The 7,099-nt window shown below is 39.7% G+C and overlaps 1 pseudogene; it reads right to left on the bottom strand.

Annotated features, from left to right (window-relative positions):
• Positions 1-3,448: 3,448 nt before the first annotated feature.
• Positions 3,449-6,894, bottom strand: LOC137228411 (uncharacterized; annotated as a pseudogene).
• Positions 6,895-7,099: the final 205 nt, after the last annotated feature.

Genomic DNA, 7,099 nt, shown 5'->3' on the forward strand with positions numbered 1-7,099 from the left:
TATTTAAACAGATATTTCCAAGTGCTCTCTTAACCAAAACATGAGGAATCAGTGGTGAGCAAAATTAGAGTTTCTGTTCCCATGTAGTTATCAACTCCTGGGTAAGATAGCCTAGGAAAGCAAAATTTTAAAAAACACATGAACAGGTTTTTTTGAATCACAAAATGATTTGAAGGCAAGAAACAGTGAGAGGAAATTGGGGAACCTTACTTGCATAAGAAAGGTGATATTCCTGTTCAGAGTTGAATGCCATTTTGGAGCCCGTCAAGCCAGGCTGAGGAAGCACATTCTAAGCAGAAGCAATAAAAATTGTGTGCAAAGAGCCAGGTTTGTTCTAGAAATTAAACAAGCCCCACTGTGAATGTGGAAGAGTGAATGAAGGGATAAGAAGCAGGATAGGTGAATGGAAACTAGGTTACAGAGGCCTATGAGTACAGATGGGCGTATGCATGTAAGAACACTACTCATGGCAGGGAAAGAACCACCTGGATGTATCAGAAGGAAAAAGTTCTTCACACTCACAAAGGGGGAAAAAAAAGAAAGCCTGGTCTTCCCAGCTAGAATGGAAAACTGTTTAATACATGAGTATTCAGAATAGTTTTCAATCCTGAAATGTGGGGAAAAACTTAACATGGTCTAAACATTACTTGGGTTCCACCTAAAAAGCTTAAAAGCAAGACTCACAAGCATAAAATTATTTTTAAGTAATTTAACTGCATCCCAGAACAAAGTTCAAAAATATGTACAGAAATACTAAAATATTTAGCACCAGAAAAGGAAAAGCTATAATGACTGTCATCCAATAAAAAAATTACCAGGTATATCAAGAAGCAGGAATATAGAACCACAATGAAGGGAAAAAAAACCTAATTAAAACTGACCCAGAAATAGAAAATTTAAAGCATTAGACAACAAAACTAAAGTAGATATTATAATTATATTTCATATTTTCAAGAAGCTACAGGAGGGATTGGACCTATAAAGGAAGGTATTTTTTAAAAAGTTAATCAAAGTTTTAGAGATTAAAGCTAAAATAGCTGAGATTAAAAGTACATTGGATAGAATTAACAGTAGATTAGACATTGCAGAAAAGAATTAGTTAACTGAACAAAAAGCAATATACATTATTCAAAATAAACACACAAAGAAAAGAAGAAAACCTTTAAAAAGATATGAATATCAAAAGAATGGGAAGTCAAGTCATAGATGGGGAGAAAAAATTTGTAAAAGACAAATCAGATAAAGGATTGGTATGAAAATATACAAAGAACTCTTACTGCTTACCACTAAAAAAAAAAGGACAACCTGATTAAAAGTGGATAAAAAATCTAAACTGACACCTCAGTAAAGAGGTATAAAATATCATATAAGCATATGAAAAGATGCTCAACACCTTATGTCTTTAGAGAACTGCAAATTAAAACAACAATGAGAAACCACTGTGCAGCTATGAAGAGGACAAAAATTCAGAACACTGACAACGCCAAGTGCTGGTGAGGATGCAGAGCAATAGGAACTCTCATGATTGCTGTAGGGAATGCAAAATGGTACAGACTCTTTGGAAGACAGTTTGGCAGTTTGATAAAAGAGTAAATATACATTTACCATAAAATGCAGCAATCACGCTCTTTGGTATATACCCCAAAGAGCTGAAAATTTACATCCATACAAAAGCCTGCACATGAATGATTGTGGCAGCTTTATTCATAATTGACAAAAATTAGAGGCAACCAAGGTGCCCTTCCACAGATGGATGAATTAAAAACAAACAAACAAACAAACAAAAACCTGTTCCACATTCATACAATGGAAAATTATTCAGCAATAAAAGGAAATAAACTACCCATGAAAAGATATGGACAAACTTAAATGTATATTACTAGGTGAAATAAACCAATCTGAAAGGGCTACATACTGTATAATTCTTAACTATATGATATTTTAGAAGGCAAAGCTATGGAGACCGTAAAAAGATCAGTGGTTGTTGGGGGTTTGGGAGGAGGAAAGGATGAGTAGGTCGAATAGGTGGAGCACAGGGGATTCTTAGGTCAGTAAAAGTATTCTGTGTGATATTACATTGGTGGATACATGTTGTATTAGCCAGAATTCTCCAAAGAAGCAGAACCTATAGAATACATGCATGTGTTTGTAACAGGGAATTAGTTCTTATGATAATGCAAGCTGAGAAATCCCACAATCTGCCATCTGTAACCTGGAGACCCCAGAAAGCTAGTGATATAATTCAATCCTAGTCCAATGGCCTGAGAACCAGGGGAGGTGGTGATGTAAATTCCAGTCTGAGGTCAGGAGAAGATGAAATATCTCAGCTCACACCATAAGGCAGGAAAAAGGGGCAAATTCTTCCTTCCCCCAGCTCTTGTTCTATTCAAGCCCTCAACAGACTGGATGATGTCCACCCACATTGAGGAGGGCAATCAACTTTACTGAGTCCACCAATTTCAATGTTAATTTCATCTGGAAATTCCCTCACAAAATATATCGAGAAATAATTTTTAATCTGGGTCCCCCATAGCCAGTCAAGTTGACACATGAAACTAATCATCACAAGTCGACCCTGTGTCAACATGACATCCATATGCATCTCCTCAAACCTTACTTAATCCCCAAATAAGACAATAACAAGGTCTTAATTCCACCTAATATGATACAACAATTCTGAGTCCAATCAAAATACACTAACCCTATCCCCAGAAGAAGAGGTAAATCCTTGTGATATAACTTAAAGTACGATAATGTAAAATTAAGAGTACTTACATATTATGATATAAAATCAATACAACTTATGTTACATAATAACGAAATATGAGAGAGAAAAAACAAATACACACTTAACACAAATATATTCATAGCAAAAAAAAAATGGTGTACTCATGACAATTACAGTCCTCGTTTCTGTAACTGGTCAGTTATAGCTGGTCTTTGTAACTACTTTCTTATACCCATTCTGTATTCTTTTTATCTTCAGCAAGCACCTCAGCAGATCATGGTTCTTCCCTGGTGGGTGACCAAATCCTTCCTTCTTGAATAGTCTGGGTCATTAGTAGCCCTGCCTAGACTGGGTTGTTGTAGTTTTCCACTGAGCTTAATCAAAGAACATGGTAATACTAAGGGATGCCTTAAGCGATCTACTATATCTAGATATACTTTTTCTTACTTCAGTGTGAAAGAGTAGTCCACAACTAATAACCTTGTATCAACAAACACTTTACTTTCCTTCTTTGTCTGTTTATTCAGAGGCATGGGGAGCCCAAGGTAGCTGGGTGTTAGTCTTAACTCCCAGTTCTTTGGAATCATTGCTGTTTCTCCTGGTAGAAGCATTTTTCCCTTTGCAACTAAGACCAGCAGAGCATAAGGTCTCAGGAACAAAAAGCAAAAATTTGATAGTGGGTCACTAGGGATAGTACTGAAGAGTTGAAAATAACTATTCTCATTTTTGTCCCTTAAAATTCCTGGACCCGAGAATCCTGGCTATGGAAGAAAGAGGACCATGTATTGGACTCTAATTCAGAGCATCTACAACCCTCTGGAGAACCTTGCCCTGGAACAAGCAGAGGTATTGTCACATAGCCAGCCCTGTAAATGAGTCTTCAGAAGGCCATTCCACCATTCTATCAAGCCTGCTGCTTCAGGTAGGACTAGTGAATTCCATGACCAAGGGCCCATTGCCGCACTTCATCTGCTGTGAAATGTATTCCTTGATCTTGAGCAATGCTTGTAGAATCCCATGCCAATGATAAGGCATTCTGTAAGATCATGGATGGTAGTTGCACAAAGTGATGCATGCAGGAAAGGCAAATCTGTACCCAGAGCAAATGTCTATTCCAATAAGAACAAAATACTGCCCCTTGCACAATGAAAGCTGTCCAGGGTCATCAGTCTGCCACTGATTAGCTGGTTGATCACCCGGGGAATAACGCCATATTGAGGACTCACTGTTGGTCTCTGCTGCTGGTTGATTCTTTTTGATTGGGAATTCAGTAGTGGCTGTAGCCCTGTCAGCCTTGATGAGTGGAAGTCAATATTGCTGAGCCCATGCGTAACCTGCGTCCCTGTCACTATGGCCACTTTGTTGATGAGCCCATTGAGCAATGACAGGGGTGGCTGGGGAAAGAAGCTGCCACAGAACAGGTCATCCTATCTACTTGATAATTAAAATCCTCTTCTGCTGAGATCACCCTTTGATGAGCATTCACATGAGACATAAATATCTTCATGTTTTTCAACTATTCAGAGAAATCTGTTCACATACCTCTTCCCCAATTTTCTTTGTGACCAACTTTCCAGTCATGCTTTTTTCAATTCCTGTCCACTCAGCATGTCTGACCATTTCTCCTTCCAAGTGTTTCTCCCTCAGCCAGGTGCATGGCCTCAAGTTCTGCCCACTGGGAGGATTTCTCTTCACTGCTGTCCTTCAGAGATGTCTCAGAGAGGGGCTGAGGGCAGTAGCTATCCACTTTTGGGTAGTGCCTGCATATTGTGCAGAACCATTTGTAAACTAGGCCTGTCTGAGTCTCCCTCTGTCAATTAATAGTAGGGAAGTCCCCTTGAGGTCATAGGTGCAGGCTGGGAGAGAAAAGGTAGTGTAGCAGAAGTGAGGACTGTGGGCCTTTGAGCTACTTCTTCATGGAACTTACTTGTACCTTCAAGACCTACTCTGGTCTGATCACATATATACCATAACCATTTGACGATGGAGTGCTGCTGTGCATGTCCTCTGTTATGGCTTGACGGTTAAGATACCACTTAGTTCATGATGGGCAGCTCAGGTCACATGGTAACTTGATGGCCCAAGGTTAAGTGTTCAGTCTCTACAAAGTTCACAGCAGACCTTTTGTTTCTCAAAAGGAGACTAGTTACCGGAATGAGGGAAGGGCTTTGCTCCACAGTTCTTAAGGCCTGTGCTTTGATTCACCTATGAGGGCCTTCAAAAGGCTCCAGACAGCATCCTTATTTGCTGACATGTCAACACTATCGTATCTTCTGGATCTTATGGCCCAAGTGGCAAAGGCAGCTTGCACGGCAGCCTGGACCTGTTACACAGCCTTCTCTTGTTCTGGGTTCCATCCTAAACTAGCAGCTTTTGGAGTCACTTCATAAAAAAGTCTGGAGTAACACATCCAGATGAGGAATATGTTGCCTCCAAAACCCAAAGAAATCACTAAGAGCTGTGCCTGTTTTTTGGTTGTAGGAGGTGTCAGAGGCGACAACTTATCCTTCACCTTAGAAGGGATATCTTGACATGGCTCATACCACTGGGCCCCTAGAAATCTCACTGATGTAGGAGGCCATGGCATTTTGTCTGATGTATTTTCTGTCCTCTGACACATAAATGCCTTACCAACAAATCTAGAGTAGTTGCTACTGCTTGTTCACTAGATCCAACCAGCATAGTGTCAGCAATGTAATAAACCAGTGTGATATCTTATGGAAGTGAGAGTCAAATGTGTTTTCTAGCAAACTAAATTATGGCATCAGGCTAGAAAGTTGATATACTCATGAGGTAGGACAGTGAAGGTGTATTACTGGCCTTGCCACCTGAAAGCAATCTGCTTCTGGTGGGCGTAATGGACAGGGATGGATAAAAAGGCATTTTCCAGATCAGATACATATACTTACATACCATTTACCAGGGTGAGTGCTAACTTTCTCAAGCATTGAATCCACATCTGCAACAACAGCTACAATTGGAGTCACCACCTGGTTAAGATTATGATAATCTACCATCATTCTCCAAGATCCATCTGTCTTCTGCACAGGCCAGATAGGATGTTGTAGGAACCACCAGCCCTGCCTCCTTCAAGTCCTTGATGCTGGCCATAAACTCTGCAGTCCCTCCATGAACGTGGTATTAAATTTTATTTACTGTTTTCCTAGGTAGAGGCAGTTCTCCTGGCCTTTACTTCGTCTTTCCCATCATAATAACCCTCCCTCCACAGGTCAGGGAACAAATGTGGAGAATCTGCCAGCTGCAAAATATGTCTATACCAAGTATACATTCCAGAACTGGAGAAATAACCACATGATTGGTTTGGAGAACCACTGGGCCCATGAGACAGAACTGAGCTAACTGAGCTAAAACTCCATTAGTCGCTTGACTTCCATAACCTCTACTCTGACTTTTGGGCCCCTGCAATGCTTTAGGTCTCTTGGAATTAGTATCATTTCAAAGCCAGAGTCAGTTGTTTTCCAAAAGATCTAATAATTTCCTTTTCCCCAATGCACAGCTACTCTGGTAAAAGGCCAAACATCATTCTGGGGAAGGCTGCGGCAAGAATTGACAATATAAACTCTCAGTAGCGCACTGGGGTTCTTCCTCAATGAGACCCAGCCTCGCCTTCATTCCAGGGGTTCGGGATCCATAAACTGTCTCGTATCTAGGAATGTATTGAGGGGATGTGACTCTCTGTTTTTATGATTTGGGTTCGACTTTTATTCACTTGACCTAGAACTTTTCTGCTTATGCAGGTAAGTACAAATTTAGTAGGCTTCCTATCTATTTCACTTCTAGGAACACTATGATCAATTAATCAACACCATAAGTCAGCATGAGTCAGACTACTCTGATTGCTGCTTTGACTCTGCTGTACATTAAGATAACCATGTCCACTTTGCCCTCAGTGGTTGAATATTGCCACTTGGCCCCTAACACCTCAGGATTCAATTACCCTCTTTGCATTTAGGTTTCCCTAGGCAGTGACTGCATTTCCCACTGTGAGGTCTGATCTACAGAGAAAGCAACCATAGAGTATCCAAGGTGTCAACTGAAAAAAAAAAAGCACAACTTAAAAGTTGAAAATTATGTTTCATTTGGAACACAGTTGAGGAGTTAAGCCTGGGATACAGCCTCTCAGATAGCTCTAGAGACAGTTCCAAAGAGAAACAGAATATAGAGGAGTTTTGCAAAAAAAAAAAAAAAAAAAAAAAAAAAAAAACCCAAGTAATCAAACATCAAAACTTGACTGCTAATTAAAGGAAAACCAGACATCTCAAGTTAATGATTTTAATACTTTTCTATGTATGGGAAGATTTAAGAATCTGGGCTTAATAAAATTATTCCTTTGATATGCACCTAACCTAT

This window comes from Pseudorca crassidens, chromosome 7, assembly GCF_039906515.1.
Source record: "Pseudorca crassidens isolate mPseCra1 chromosome 7, mPseCra1.hap1, whole genome shotgun sequence".
Lineage (NCBI taxonomy): Eukaryota > Metazoa > Chordata > Mammalia > Artiodactyla > Delphinidae > Pseudorca > Pseudorca crassidens.